This window comes from Rhincodon typus, chromosome 32 (genome assembly GCF_021869965.1).
Source record: "Rhincodon typus isolate 14 chromosome 32, sRhiTyp1.1, whole genome shotgun sequence".
NCBI classification, from domain to species: domain Eukaryota; kingdom Metazoa; phylum Chordata; class Chondrichthyes; order Orectolobiformes; family Rhincodontidae; genus Rhincodon; species Rhincodon typus.
The window spans coordinates 44,656-61,361 of NC_063363.1; positions in this window are offsets into that span (position 1 = coordinate 44,656).

The window sequence follows — 16,706 nt, forward strand, 5'->3', positions numbered from 1 at the left end:
AGATGGATTTAATATGTGTGAATTTTCGGAAGGTTTTTGTTAAGGTTCCCACAGGAGTTTGGTTAGAAAAATTAAAGCACAGGGGATAGGAGACAGAAGGTAGACAGCAGGAATAAGAGGGTTGCCTGGCTGTGATTAGTGGGGTACTGCAAGGATCAGTACTTGGGCCCCAGCTGATCACAATATAGGTCAGTGATTTTGAAGTGGGGACTAGGCAGGACTCTTGTGGTGCAATGGTAGTATCCCTACCCAATGACTGTGAGGCCTGAGTTCAAGTCCCACCTGCTCCAGAGGTGTCCTATAACATCTCTGAACAGGTTGATTAGGAAAAATAGGTTGTAGTGGGGACTAAATGTTATATTTCCAAATGTGAGAGTAATACAAAACTTAAGTGTGAATGTGTGTTGTGAGGAGATGTAAAGCAGCTTCAGGAGGATTTGGATAGACCTAGTGAATGGGCAAGAACATGGCAGATGGGATATGATGTAGAAAAATGTGAGGTTATTCACTTTGGAATGAGAAATGGGAGTTCAGAATATTTATTAAATGGTGAGAGGTTGGAAAGTGTAAATGTTTCAGAGGGACCTAGGTGTCCTTGTCACCAAGTCACTGAAGGTGAACACATAGGTGCAGCAAGCTATTTGGGAAGTTAATGGAATGTTAACATTTATCACAGGAGGAGTGAAGTCTTGCTTCAGTTGTACAGGAGCTGAGTTAGACCGCACATGGATCACTGTGTGCAGTGCTATGAAAGATATTATTGTCATAGAGGGAATGTAATGAAGGTTCACCAGATTGTTCCTGGGACGGTGGGATTGTCTTATGAAGAAAGACTGTACAAACTGGGCCTGGAGTCTCATGGAAACTACAAAATACTTAAAGTGATAGAGAGGGTAGATGGAGGTAAGTTGTTTTCCTTGGTTGAGGAGTCTAGAACCAGGGGCACATTTAATAATAAGGAGGGAATCTGAGATGATAATTTGTTTTACTTGGTGGTTGTGAACTTTTGGAATTCTCTATTACAGCAGTCTATGGAAGCTCAGTCTTTGAGTCTGTTGAAAATAGAGGTTGATTGATATTCGATCACCAATGGCATAAAGGGTTACTTGAATGTATGGTTAGAAGCCATTAATGTGTTCAATCAGACATGATCATATTAAATGGTGGAGCAGGCTCAAAGGGCTGAGTGTCCTACACCTGCTCCTAAGTTACTAATGTCCTTGCCGAACAACAATCCACAACAATTTTCAGCAGCTTTTGTGGGGAGGACACCAGATTTCCACCTTCCTTTGTGTGAGAAATATTTCCTGATATTACCCCTGAATGAGTTGGCTGAATGTCGGAGTTCTGACCCCTTTCTCTGCACTCTCCCAACACCATCCAGCCCACCTCAATAGAGGAAATAGTTTCTGTCTCTACCCTATCAAACCCTTTCATAGCCTTGTGCTTTAATGAGATCATGCCTTAATATTCAAGCAAAGTCAATACAACCTCGGCTTCTGGTAAATCTGCATGAATCCCCCACCCCCTCAAAGGCTATGATTTCCTGCTGTGATGTGGTGCCTGAACTGAACATAGTCTCTCCAGGGGATTCTGATAATGAAGTGCCACATTAGTAACACTAATGGTGTAGGGGACAACACATTGGCCTGGAGAGAACATTGCCTGGCTAACAGGAGACAGAGAGTAGGTGTAAAGGGTCTTTTTCAGGTTGGTAAGGTTATAACAAGAGGTGAGCCACAGAGATTGGTGTTGAGACTGCAACTATTTATGATTTGTCTAAATATCTTGGAGGAAGAAGCAGGATATTGTTGCGAAATTTGCTGATGATGCAGGGGTCAGAAAGTAAATTGTGAAGTGGCCTTTGAGGTTGGAAAAAGGTTGTAGATAGGTTAAATATGAGGAAAATATGCAGGTAAAGCAGCAATTAGGTAAGCTGATAGAATGTTTTCATTTATCATGAGGGCATTTGAATACAAAAGTGGGGAGCATTTTCCAGCCAATGAAGTACATGTGGACATGCGGTCATTGTGGGAAATGCAGCAACAAATTTTTACACAAGAGTTCCCAAGCAGCAATGTGACAATACCCAGAAAAGGTGTTTCTTTTAGTGGGGGCTTTTGATCAACAGATCATTTGGGGAGAACTCCTCTGTTCTTTTTCAATGTAATGCAATACGGTTCCACTCAGAGGGTAGGTGGCATCTCTGTTTCACTAAATCTAAACGACAGCCCCTTTGACAGTGCAATCTTCCCTCCGAAACACACTGGAGTGAAAGTTTAGATGTCTGCGCTCAAGTCCTGGAGTGGGATTCCAACTATAACATTGGAACTGAGTTCTTCCAACCAAGGAATGACTGGCATACAAGAGGACTGCAATCATATGACATTCTAGAGTTCTGATTTCTTGGAAAAGAAAAAAAGCCAATTGCAATCCCTGAATTCAAAACCTGACTGTTAACCAGTCATTCGATGTTATGAAGTTGTTGAGTTCTTTGTTTTTGTATTTTTTGATTCAGGAAATGAGTTATTTTCATCAACACCCTTTAAATGTGCCTCTATTCTGATGCTGTTACCACAGTCTGATGTTATCTTCTCACTTGCATTGCATGTTGCTATCTGCCAGGTTTATGCATCAACGTTTCTCAATAATATCCTGTTAGCCATGTGCCTAACACTGATAGCTCAACCTTGAGCACCTTAATCTCAATCTCACATGGCATTAGATAAGGAACAAAAGAAGAACACTAAGACCCATTCCACTCCCTCCCATGTTTGTACACACCAGAGGGTGCAGAATGAAGGAGTTTGACCCAGAAAAACTGCTGCCAGACTGGGCACTTAACATGGTTCCACCAACTGCTCACCTTTCTTGAATGTGTTCTGAGATGTGGGAGAGCCCAATAAAAATATTGTGTATAAATATTTAAATATTTAATTCATTGAGCCTTTGACCCCATGAGCAGGTTTTAACATCCAGTGCATGGGTTTCCTGGAATGTCTAAAACTCACTAAGGTCGAAGCACAGAGGAGAATTCCTGATCGATGAAGCTGACAGGTTGTACAGTGTTTAAAACAGTGGCATTGCTGAGCTGCAGCGCAGTCTGTGCTGGGTATTGTGCTCAGTATAACTTGCTTCTTTTGATGTGATCTTCTTGCTATTAGCATGGCAGTGGTTTATAAAGCTCTGCCTCTGACCTTTTGATGACGAGCAGCTACACCAGTCCAGGGTTTTTCTATAGTCACATCCACATGGGATTGTGGGCAGTGGGTGGAGACAGTGCCCCCAGTAGACAGAAGGTCAGCCCCCTGGATGTGTTGGTGTAGTGGTACATCAAGAGCTTCCCACTGAACCAAGTGGGGCACACAAACATGTAATTACTGAGGTTATTGCAATCTGAATCTCTTCACCTACAGTTCTTTGCTGATACTTGCTGGTGATAGTTCAGGTTCAAAAACCTCTGCCCACGACTGTATCTCCAGCCGCTGCCCCCACCCCCGCCACCCCCGATGCCATGTTTATCAAGGACAGTTACTGCCTGTTTGGACACTCTCACGTACAGAGGGTCAGTGAGAATATAGCAATCAGGACAGGGACCCATCAACTGGGAACTTCAAATCCAAAGGAATTCCACTCCCTCGATTCCCAGCTGGAACATGTCATTTCCTTGTCTATGGGATGTTAGCATCACTGATGACTGAGGACAGTTAAGAGTCAACCACATTGCTGTGGGTCTGGAGTCACACGTAGGCCAGACCAGGTAAGGATAACAGATTCCCTTCCCTAAAGGGCATTAACAACCCAGAAGTTTTTATGAGAATTGACAATGATTTTAGACAATATTTTATTCCAGATTTTAAATTTAACAATCTGCTTTGGTGGATTTGAACCCAGGGTGACATGGTGGCTCAGTGGTTAGTAAAGCTCCCTCACAGCGCCAGGGCCCCAGGTTCGATTCCACTCTCGGGCAACTGTCTGTGTGGAGTTTGCACATTCTCCCTGTGTCTGCGTGGGTTTCCTCCGGGTTCTCTGGTTTCCTCCCATAGTCCAAAGATGTGCAGGTTAGGTGGATTAGCCATGGGAATTATTGGGTTACAGGGATAGGGTAGGGAGGTGGGTTTGGATTTGATGCTGTTCAGAGGGTCGGGATGGATTCGATGGGCCTAATGGCCTGCTTCCAAGCTGTAGGGATTCTATGTCCCAGAATTTGAAAATAAAAGCAAAACACTGGAAATGATTGGAAATCAGAAATAAAAACAGAGAAACTCAGCAGGTGTGGCAGCATCTGTGGAGAGAGAAACAGTTAACATTTCGAGTCAAAGGATTTAAAGCTTGCTGATCTGGTGCCATTTCTGGCTGTGTGACAGACATCCTGCACATTACCATGAGAGCTTTGTGCTGTCACTGTCATATCTCCCACTGACAATTACACCTTCAAACAGAGTCAGTGTGCTCAGTGCTGAGGACATGGCTAACGCTTCCTGTGGCGTGCAGAGGAAGGCACAGCCATGGAGTGGTTATTGAGCAAACTGCTCGCCTGTGGGAGTTGGTGTTCAAGTCCCTGGATAGACCTGAGAATGGCCTTCAGGCTGTAGGTTGTCCAGAACCTTGATGCTGTTTTACAGGGTGAGTAATGTCATGTAGCTGAGTAGCACTGAGCCAGAGGAGGAGAGAGTTTCTAATGGGCATTCACCCTCCTCATTGATAAGGTCAGGGTGACTACAGCCAGAGAGACTCGTGTAAGGGTCATACAGTAACAGTTCAGATAACCAGACGGGAGGATTTTATCACTCTAATATGAAACCGTCTGCCTATCCTTAGGCACTCAGCTGAAACCATTGCCCACAATCTGAAATCTTTCCATTACATTCCCTCTGCTCATACTGGCCTCCTCGAGACTAATGTCCACCTGGAATTCCAGATTGAACAATAGATTAGTCAGGCAATGGAATTCTGTAAATGAATGAAACACGTGTGTTGTGTCTGTGGAAGTGTAAAGTGAGATTGACAGTGTTAGAAACGCACAAGAGAAACCCCTTATGCAACCAAGACCTTTTCCTCTCACACTTTCTGTTACTCCCACATGGTGTTACCCCATAGCTGCAGCTCAGTTTAAGGCAGGCTCATTGTAACTCTGCATGTCTGATGGGGTTTCACAACCCAGGAGGCTCTCACCAGAGACTGTGTACATTCAGATCGGATTAGGGGTTGACTCAACCACTGGGCTGGGGGAAGCATGAAAGAGGGAGAAGCAGAAAGAGGAGATACACACAGTGGGTATGTTTCACACCAGGGTAACATGCTGTAAATTGAGCCCCATTATTCCTGGAGTTAACATTCCCAAATGTTAGTTTTTTTCTTGGGTATGCTGAGGACCCAGTATACCAGACTTTCAGATCAAGGTTGATAGTAGGTATAGGTCATTAAACACAATTTTTTTACTTATTGTGAGTAATGAGTCTATAGCTGCAGGTAAACAGATTACCATTGACACATAACACTATTATCTAAACTTCTGATGTTCTTATAAACTCACTCTGTCTCTCTGCCACAAATAGAGAAAATAGATCATTGGCAGGGGTAGGAAAAAGCTAGACAGTCAGTTCAGTGTCTTTGCTTCCCATTTCTGACGTGGAGATGATCCTACTCTGGCTAGCCAAGCCCTTGGTATTCCACTGTCTTCCTTTGGAAGGTTTGAGGGGTTTGTAAGATGTACAGAGTGACTGAATCACTTGGAAAATGTCTCTGATTGATCAATTCAACAGACACCGCTCCCAGCAGCTGGTACAGGGCTGGGAAATGGTTTGCACACTTCTTTTCTCCTTACTCCCTCTCTCTTTGTATTTGTGATTTGTTTCAAACTCCAATCTGCTCTCCACTTGAGAGCCAATCACACAGTTGTTGGGAAGTAAAAAGTCTCTATCATTGATAACTGTCACTAGTCCACAGCCCAATCACCACCTTGCTGTCAATACCATCTGCATCAGTACCTGCCTCAGGCCCAGATTGTCTGTAATCTAAACTTCAATTCCCTTTTCTTCAGGGCATTGTTTGCAATGCCTACCATCGCTTTCAAAACTACACTCACCCTTTCAAGCATCAGTTTTTAAAACCATTCTTTCTTATTTCAGTCCACAATTTCTAAAAAAATACATAAAAACGACACAGTCCCCAAATTGTTGAGGTAGAGGAACAGTGACAGAAAAATGGAGGGGGAGAGACAGAGGGGAAGAAACAAGGGGATAGAGAGAGGAGAAATCCCTGTGAGAGAGGAGATGGGTGTGAGCTGACTTGGGGTGAGAGTTCAAAACGAAGACCGTTTGGAAGCTGACATTTCAGTTGGTCACAGTAGTTTAGCATTGCTAACTGCTCTGTGGCAGATCTCACATTTCCACTACCAGCACTTCATTGGCTTTGCAAGCCCACCAATTTCCATGGCCCCTCCTGAATAGTTCATTTGTATATACTCCAGCTACAAGTTATATTGTCTAGACTTAACGTACCTTTTCTGTAAATTACACCATCGATCAGCTACACAGACAGGATGCCTACCATCATCTCAGGGGTCAGACCCACATTGCTTGATGTCTCTTAGTCACAAACCCCTCCATTCAGCTACAGCAAAATTGCTCAGGTTTTTCAGGAGTCTGTCCAATTAACAGCATCAGTACAGCACAGGCAGGAGGCCAATCAACCCATTCTATCTGTACCAGCTGACAAGGAGTCATAAAGCCAATCCCATCTTCCAGTTCTTGGTCCAATTCTCAAGTTTTGTAGTTTACAGCACTTCAAACGTCATGAGGGTTTCTGCCTCTGCTCCCTTTCAGGCAGTAAGTACCAGATCCCCACCACCCTCTCAATGAAAACATTTCCCCTCAAATCCTTTCTAAATCTATGTTTTTATCCTAAATCAACACCTGTTGATGCTGGCCCCTCATCCACAGAAAACAGGACTTTCCTATCCTCTTCATTCGAGATCCTTCATAACTTTACCCACCTCAATCTCCTCGGCCTCCTTTGTTTAAAGGAAACAGCTGTACCAAGTCCAATCTTTTGTTGTAACTAACTTTCTCCAGTCTGGGCAGCACCCTCATCAATCTCGTTTGCTCCCTGTCTTGTGTGACCCTATAACGAGGCAATCAGAACTGTCCCCACTACTCCAGCTGAGACTAAACTAAACTTTTGTACAGTTCCAGCAGTAACTCCATTTTCTTTGTCTTCTCTAATAAAGACAATTATCCCACTTGCCTTCTTATCCATCTTATTTCCCTGTGCTGTTACCTTCAGAGATAGTTGGGCATGCACCTCGATCTACACCTCTGGAATTCCTCCCAGTTGATGCAGACTCCTTTGTCTCATTAGCCTTTCCCAAAAGCGTATTCCCATCGCATGAGAAAAGAACTTTGGCTAATGATGACACAGTCACTGTTGTTCCACACGTGTGCAATGTTTGGACTCTGACCCTAAAGACTAAGAATATTGCAGCTGCCCCAGTCTCTCAGCTGGGCTTTTGTTTACAGCTCTTGACCATAACTTTTAATCTCCTCTGACCTGGCTGCTGTGGGCCCCCCCTTACACTGAGCTTGTTTTAGATGTAAAAACTCAGAGTTTCATTTCACTCAGCAGAAGAGCAGGATGTATGAACCGGTTGAGTTTCTTGTTGTCAATCAGCAAAGAGTGTCTCAGTTGACAGGTCCCTAGGGTGATCAGAGCAATGATTCATGCAGTCTCCCTCTGAGTCTGCTGGGAATCGAGCACTCACTTCTGCAATGGGGAAATAGCAGGAAGTTCCCAATGTGAGGGTGTGTCATTGCAAATCAACGAAACAGGGGGCTGGGAGTGAGATGGCACTGAGGGCGAGGGCTGGCTGAGTGAGGGTGAGGTCTGGGTGTGAGATGGGCATCTACGTGCAGGAAGAGGAATGAGTGAAGCTATGCAGGGTGTTGCTCTGAGGAGTCCATGATGTGGAGATGCTGGTGTTGGACTGGGGTGGGCAAGGTCAGAAATCTCACAACACCAGGTTACAGTCCAACAGGTTTATTTGAAAACACAAGCTTTTGGAGTCTCGCTTCTTCAAGTGTGGGGTGTAAAGACTCTGAAAGCTTGTGTCTTCAAATTAACCTGACGGACTATAACCTGTTGTTGTGTGATTTTTGATCTTGGCAGTTAGGAGGGTAATACAGCAGAGTTTTGGAGAATGAGGGAGACCGGGTCAGCAGGTTCTGCTCACCTTGCCTGCTCGCATAAGGTTGCTGAGTCTTACATAGCACCAACTTCATGTTGCAAGCTGCTGTCCCTGAGAAACAAGCTGTCTCTTCAGGTCCACAATACTTTCAGACAACAGGTGGGGAGGCAGCTTTCCCATGCCTTGCTTCCAATTCCTTGGAGCTGGAAGGTTCTGGAAGCAATGTCGGAAGCAGTCAGTCTGAGCCCAGCTGGGTCCCTTTAGTTAGGGATCCTTCCATTGGCAGGAATGGGGTCACCATCTATTTCTGTACCTCCAGTCTCCGTCCACCGTGCCTCCCAAACACTCCCTCCCTCCCTCTCTTATCTCTGCCCCTTTCTCTCCATCACATTCCCTATCTCCTTCTATCCCTCTATCTCCCTTTCTCTTTCTTGCCGTCACCCTGTCTTTCCCCTCTCCGTGTCTCTGGCCATAATGTAGATTCTTCAGAGGTTTCTTTCCCTGACTGAATCTACAGAGTACCTTCTTGTTGATGTCAGTCCCCTAAGTGGACAGTAGTTGGGCTGGAATTTTAAACATGAAGCTGCAGCTTTCACCTGGAGTTGCTGAAGACAGTATAAAATTTTTGCTGAATCTTGATTTGCAGAGATTTCGTTATCAGAGGCTGAGACCTTGATGTGTCACCTGAGTGATGACAGGAACAGCTTCAAAGCCGTTTATCAGATATAAGTCAGAGTGAAAACCAAACTACAAACTGCAAGTATTTCTAACTGGAACACAGAAAGGTAGCAGGTACCGGGAGAAGCAGCCTCACTTCCCACTCCTTCCTCTGTGAGAATTGCGTTAAAACATAAAATTCAGCATTTCCACTGTCAAAAACAATGACTGCACCTCACAAAACAATCCATTCGAGATGAAGCACCTTGACTGCCCTGACCTAGGGGAGGTGATGGCCTAGTGGTAGTATCGCTGGACTGGTAATCCAGAGACCCAAATAATGTTCTGGGGACCCGGGTTCAGTTCCTGCCACAGCAGGTGGTGGACTCTGAATTCAATAAAATATCTGGAATTAAGAATCTAATGATGATCATGAATCCAATGCCGATTGTCAAGAAAAACCCATCTGCTTCACTAATGTCCTTCAGGGAAGGAAACTGCCATCCTTACCTGGTCTGGATTCCAGACCCACAGCAATTTGGTTGACGCTTAACTGCCCTCTGGGCAATTAGGGATGGGCAATAAATGCTGTCTGGTCAGTGATACCCTCATCCCGCCCTCGCATAAAGGACCTGAGGACATCACCAGGTGCTGTGTTAGTCATCGTTCTCCTTCCCTTATCTGTCCTAGACTCTCTGCACACAGAATAAGGACATTCAGCCCTCCATGGCTATGCTGGCTCAGTGAGAGGTCTGTGCCAATCCCCTGGACTTTCTGCAAACCCCTGTAAAACTTTGTTTTCCTTCATTTCACTTTTGAAAGTCATGATTAAATCTTCTTCCACTGACATTTTAAGCAGCACATTGCAAATCGTAACAACCTGCTGCAAAAAGGCTTCCTCATGTCACATCTGCTACTTTGTGTCAATTAGCCTGAATCTCGAATGAAAGCAGAGTACTTACAGATGTTGGAAATCGAGAAGAAAAACAGCTAGTACGGAAAATACTTGGAATTGGAGAGAGAAACTGAATTCCTTCAGTTCCAAAGAAGAGTTGTATTCGGCTCTAGATGTTAAATGGTTTTCTTCCTGGACCTGCTGACTGTTTCCCGTTCTTTCTGCTTTTATTTCATCTTGAATCTGTGTCCCCTTGGTAACCACTGGAAAGGATTTCTCCTTCTTTACTCAAAAATTTCAAACACATATTAAGCATCTTCTTGAATTGTCTCTGCCTAAAACATCCCCAAATTCTTCATTCTCTCAACTGAATTCCGTCACTCCCAGTAATTCTCCTCAACAACCTCTTCAAGCCTTCCCATCCTTCCAAACCTCATTGCCCAGAATCTGACATAACACACCCACTGGGTTTAACCAGTGATTTACAACAATCTCCTCTCCTGATATTTTTGCTTGCACAATCTTGTGGCATGGGAAACTGGCCATTCAGATTGTCATAAACAGAATTAGTGAAGCACAGAGTGAAAGAAGATTGAGAGCTGGTATAGATTGCAAGATTGAGGAGAAACAAAACCGCAGGAGATTTGAAAACAAGGGTGTTAATTCGAAAATGGAGGCTTTGCTAAACCGAAATGTAGGTCAGAATTGGACTTACAGCAAGTCCGAAGCAGGTAGCGAAATATTGGATCAAGTTTATTGTGTGGAACATGGGAGGGTAACCAAATATACATTCGAAATGCTCTCCTCTACCTCTCAATCGAGTTGTCAGAAACTTTCTGTTGGTGAGCAGTTAGTAGCAAACAGTGTGAGCAGACAGGGGACACAGTCTGAGGACCTGAAAGGGTGAATGGGAAACAGGATGAGGTTGTAGCATTTGGTGACTGATGGGTAAAAGGATGAGCTGTAGTGCCAAAAATGAATCTCCTTCAAGAAGGGTTGTGTTTGTAAATTCTTTATTTTTACAAAAGGCATCAATCACAGTATTTTCACTCCCTGTCCCCAGCGAGTTTCTGTCACTCCACAGGGACCTCTCCTTGACCTGTAAGCCTCAGTGTTTCTCAAGTCATTGCAATAACTTTCTGCTTCACCCAGTCTCTGTTCACTGATTGCTGAGCCAGAACAATGGCACTTGCACACAAGCTGAAAAGCAAGATTATCTAATATTAAGGCTATAAATGACACAGAGGGTCACCTAAAACAGAAGCAGACAAGCTGCATGCTCAGGAGTGTGTAAAAAGCAGAAGTGGTTCCAGGTGATTGGCGTCCGAGTGCGCTGGGGGAGGGTGTTACAGTGGAAGCAGTGAGCATGTCCCTTGGGGTAGGGCTGTTACTGACCTAACAGAGGACAGATGGTGTTCAAGCTCTACAACAGTACTGGGCACAATCTGATGCTCATAAGGTTTGGCCACCCTGGCTCAGGTTTTATTTGGGGTGAGGCATGGTGTTTAGTCAGAATCATAACCATTCGACCCAGTAAGTCCACACCAACCCTCCAAAGAGCATCTCACCCAGACCCATCTCCCTACCCTTTATCTGTAACCCTGCATTTAGCATGGCCAATCTGCCCATCTTTGGGCTGTGGGAGGAAACCAGAGCACCCAGAGGAAACCCACGCAGACACGGGGAGAACGTGCAAACTTCACACAGACAGTCGCCCAAGGGTGGAATTGAACCTGGGTCCCTGGTGCTGTGAGGCAGCAGTGCTAACCACTGAGTCACCATACACATTAGTCTATTTCAATAGCTCTCTTTTCCAATTTCCATCAAACCATTCATCAATACGTGAGCAGAGGTAGATGCTATGGCTGTTTGTTCCTTGGCCACTTGTAGGTGATGACTGAGTGACCCTGCTCCAGACTCTCTCCATGATGTTCCTTCATTGAGAATCCTAAACGAAACGCCCAGTCTTATTGGCAGCAGAAAGTCAGAGCCAAAGGGAATGATTGAGATTAAAAGCAGAAAATGCCAGGCAGTATCTGACAGTATTTGAGTTAATGTTTTGAGTCGAGTATGACCTCCTTGGACTGTAGCGGAACATTTCAACATCATGAGAAGGACGAATCTTTGAGATGGGAATGTTTTAACTTTAGAAGAAACAAGGAAGGAAAAGCTGCAATGAGGACTGATAAAAATAGACAAAGCAATGGCGAGAGAGAGGGAGATTTGGGATTGGAGGGTTGACTTGAGTGAGAATTTGACTATCACACGTCTAGCATTTTCTCATTGGGTATATGAATGAGAATTAGAGATACAGATGAGAAGGCTGTCTCTGAGTATATTCTCCATGTCTCATTGTATATTTAGAAGTTTATATGCTGCATCTGGTTAACACCCATTTTTGTCAGGTGTGAGGGATTAAAATTGGAGATGGACTCTGCTGCATCTTCTCTCCCCCTCCCTCATTCTAACTCTTACAAATCAAAGATCTAGCTAAAATATTGAAGGTAACTAAAAGATTTTTGCTAAATTGAGAGAAATATTTCCTCTGGTTGGGGGAGTCTAAGTCAGGGAGCATAATCTTAAACTTGGAGCCAGGCCACCAGGTGGCAATGATATCAGAAAGCATTTCCTCACACAATGGGAGTTGAAATTTGGAGCCCTCTCCCCTCAAAATGTTTTTGAGGCTGAAAATCAGTTCCAAGCAGCAAAACTGAGATTGATAAGATTTCTGTTACTTTGGGAGATTGAGGAATTTGGAACCAAGGAAGGTAAATGGAGTTATATGCACATCAACTGGGATCTAATTAAAAGGCTGGGCAGGTTTTAGACACTGAATGATCTTATCTCCTCCTGTTTTTAAGTTCCACTCCTAATTTTTCGACTGTAAATTTATGTGGCGTCAGAGAGGTCTACAGAACTTGGCCCATTGAGTTTGCATCGGTCAAAAACAACCACCGAACCAAACTAATCCCGTTTTCCAGCACTTGGCCCACAGCCTTGTAGCCTTGGCATCACAAATACACATCTAAATAACACTTCAATATTATGAGGGTATCTACCTGTTCCACCCTTACAGGCAGTGAGTTTCCACCACTTTCTGGGTGAAAAATTTTTCTTCACATCCCCCCCTAAACCTTCTGCCCTTCTCCTAAATCTATGTTCCTGGTCATTGATCCTCCATCGAAGGTAAAAGTTTCTTTCTGCCTACCCTGTCCATGCCCATTGTAACCTTATACATCTCAATCGTGTCCCCAATCAGTTTCCTTTGCTTTTAGAACAAAACAATCCCAGTCTGTATAATCTCTCTTTGTAACTGAAACTTTCCAGCCCAAGCAACATCCTGGTAAATCTCCTCTGCACCCTCTCCAGCATCATCACACCCCTCCTATAGTGTGGATTCAGAACTGCACACAATACTCTCGTTGTGGCTTAGCCAATGTTTTATACAGTTCCAGCACAACTTCCCTGCTCTTAATCTCTATGCCTTGGCAAATCGAGCAAGTATACCTTATGCCTTCTTCACCACTTTATTCACCTAAAGAAATCAATAGACCTCCATGCCAATGTCCTGCTAATCCTTGATACTTCCCAGGGTCCTACTGTTCATCATGCGTTCCCTTGCCTTATTTGTCCTGTCCAAGTGCATCATGTTTGCAGGATTTTCCCTTAAAAAAATAACATTTCTGCAGATTTGGGGAATATTCATGATGTCATATATAAATGGAGCAGCAAATGCATATTGTACTGTTTTTCAGTTTGTCTTAATTTTTGGCCATTTTTTTCAGAGTTGCCTGCAATTGTGATGTATTTGGACAGTGACTTGAATCTTTACTCTCCCAGTACAGCAGCTTTGCCCTGCTCAGCCGAGCTCCCTTCAAACAACAAAACAGTTTGATTGTTCAAAGAACTGCAGAGCCTTTGGGAGTTTCATTTCCTGTTTAAAAACTGAAGTTGCAATTAAAACGTTTGAGACAAAAACATTTTCAACTTAAAATGTGAAAACATAGAGTGAAGCAGATCTGAGAGGATTGGGCTGCAAGTCTGAGCCTCATGAACAGAAACGTTTGATTTTTGTGAGTTCCGAAGAAGTTTATTGACCTGAAATGTTTCCACAGATGCTGCCAAACTTGCTGAGTTTCTCCAGCACTTTCTGTTGTTATTTCAGATTTCCAGCATCTGCAGTGTTTTTGATTTTAATTGCTTTAACAGTGTGATTTCACCAGGGTTTAATTGCAGAAACTATTGAAAATTCAGTCAGTCCGGGCATATCTGAGGTGACAAAAGTAGGGTTTTAGTTTTTGGGAGAGAGTTCTGACAAAGGATCTGCAGCCCCAAAAATAAAAGCTGAGCCCTTGATCTTTTCAGGTTCCTGCTCTGTATCTCCAGCCTTGTTTTCAGATTTGCAACATTTTTATTTGATATTGTCCTAGTGGCTGTCAGTGAAGTACCCATCACAGGAGAAGTGACAGCTCAAGATGACTGCAATTCAAAAAAAAACCCTTCATTTACGTTTATTTTTAGTCACTCATGAAACATGAATGTTGCTAGCTGGGCCAGCACTTATTGACTGTCCAAACTGGGCGTCACTGAGCAGGTTATTGCTGAGCAGGTGCTGCTCGATAGCAATGTTGATGACAAATTCCATCACTTTACTGACGATCAAGAGTAGACTGATGGGGCAGTAACTGGTTGGGTTAGATTTGACACACTTTTTATCTACAGGACATACCTGGGCAATTTTCCTCCAGTGTTGCAGCTGTATTAGAACAGCTTGGCTAGGGGAGTGGCAGATTCTGGAGCACAAGTCTTCAGCACTATTGCCCGAATCTTGTAGCCTTTGCAGTACCCACTGCCTTCAACTGTTTCTTGATGTCACGCAGAGTGAATCAAATTGGCTGAAGACTGGAAACTGTAATGCTGGGGACCACTGGAGGAGGCCAAGATGGATCATCCACTTGGCATTTCCGCCTGAAGATTGTTGCAAATGCTCCCTTGTCATGTTACTTTTTCCAAAGTGTACCTCACAGTTATCAGCGTTAGATTCCATCTGCCACTGATCTGCCTTTCTGACCCATCCTTTTATATCCCACTGTAACCAAAGACCTTGATTTGATTTGATTTGATTTATTGTCATGTGTACCTAAGTACAGTGAAAGGTTTACTCACTGTCAACCACTGACCGATACTTGTGTAATCTGCAAACTTACTTATCATCCCCTGACTCACTCTCGTCAATATCATTTAAAGGACACCAGCACTGATTCCTGTGATTTGCCAATGGACACTGACCTCCAGCCACACAAATGGCCTTCTACCATCACCCTCTGTTTCCTACCACTAACCAATTTTGAATCCATTTTGTTAAGTTATCCTGGATCTCACATTTTTACCTTCTTTATCAGTCTCGCCTGTGGAACCTTGTCAGAGGCTTTGCTAAAATATAAAAAAACCGGATTAATTGCACAACCTCATCTACACACCTAGTCACCTCTTCGAAAAATATGTCTATAACTTGCTTCTTATGCTGTTGGCACATGAGTTGTCCTGTTTTGTAATTTCACTAGGTTGCAACTTCATTTTTATTTATTCCTGGTGCTGCTCCTGACATACTCTCCTGCGCTCATCATTGAATTTCTGAATTTAGATCATCCCTCATGCTTCTATTATACTAATACTATAATTACCCAACAGAGTCACCTCTCTACCTTTTGCCTAGTTTTCTGTCATTCCTAAATGTCATGTACCATTTGAGATTCACAGTCCCAATCCATGTCATCCTGCAGCCGTGTCTCTGTAAATACTACGCTGTGTTTCAGTTCACCAGCTTTGTTTTGAATGCTATGCGCATTCAGATATGGAGCCTTTAATTTTATCCTTTTACCATCTTTGTAAATTCTTTTATATGTTATTTGACTCTTAGATTTGAACTCTTGATCCCTTCCCGTCATAGTCTGTTTATTATTTCCTGCACTAGTACCTTCTTTTTATCCTTAGATAGACTTTAAGGCTTTTTAACCTTAATTATCCTTTGATTTACCGTACCTTTCCAAATTTGATCTTTTGCTCCCACTAGTCAGTGTAAAAATCCTCTCTCTTTACCTAGTTATGCATCTGGCAAGAATCCCAGCCCCAGCCTAGTACAGGTGGAGACTGTACTATCAGTACAGATCCAACTTATCCCAGGAAAGATACCAGTGCCCCACAAACGGGAATCTATTTCTGCCACACCAGTGTTTGAGCCACGCAATCACCTCTCTTAATTTGATTTGGCCTATGTCAATTTACACATGGCTCAGGCAATAATGGAGAGATTATGATCTTTGTGTTCTGTTTAATTAATTACCAGGTTGTTTATGATATCTTTGCAAAACCTCTTTCTTTGTTCTACCTATGTTGTTGGTGTCTACATGGACCAGGAACACTAGATCCTCTCCGTCCCACTGCAAGTTCCTCTTCAGCATTGGGCAGATGTTCTGAAACTTAGCACTGGGCAACTGCCTGGACTCTCAATCTTTGCTGCAGAGAGCAGTGTCAATCCCCTTGACTATACTGTTTCCTACAGATACTCCATTCCATTGTTCCTCCCTCCCCTCCACCCCTATTCCCTGTACCACGGTCCATGGTGAGTTGGCTCATTCCTCCAGACAGGGTGAACAAAGGGTCCCAACCCAAAACGTCAACTTTCCTGCTCCTCTGATGCTGCCTGGCTTGCTGTGTTCAGCCCCACACTCCACTCTGACTCCAAAAACTGCAGTTCTTGCTTTCTCTGAACAAAGTTTAAACCTGTTTGATAATTTCAAAGTGTGAGGCTCCCGCCTCTGTTTCCCCTTTACATTTCGCATTCTTAATCATTGATTCTATCACAGGTAGAATAAAAGGTTTCTGTTGATTTTTGTTGGGCTTTAATCATAAAAAAACATTCACGTTTGAGATAATTATTTGGCTAAGTTCAAAGCTCCCCCTTACCAG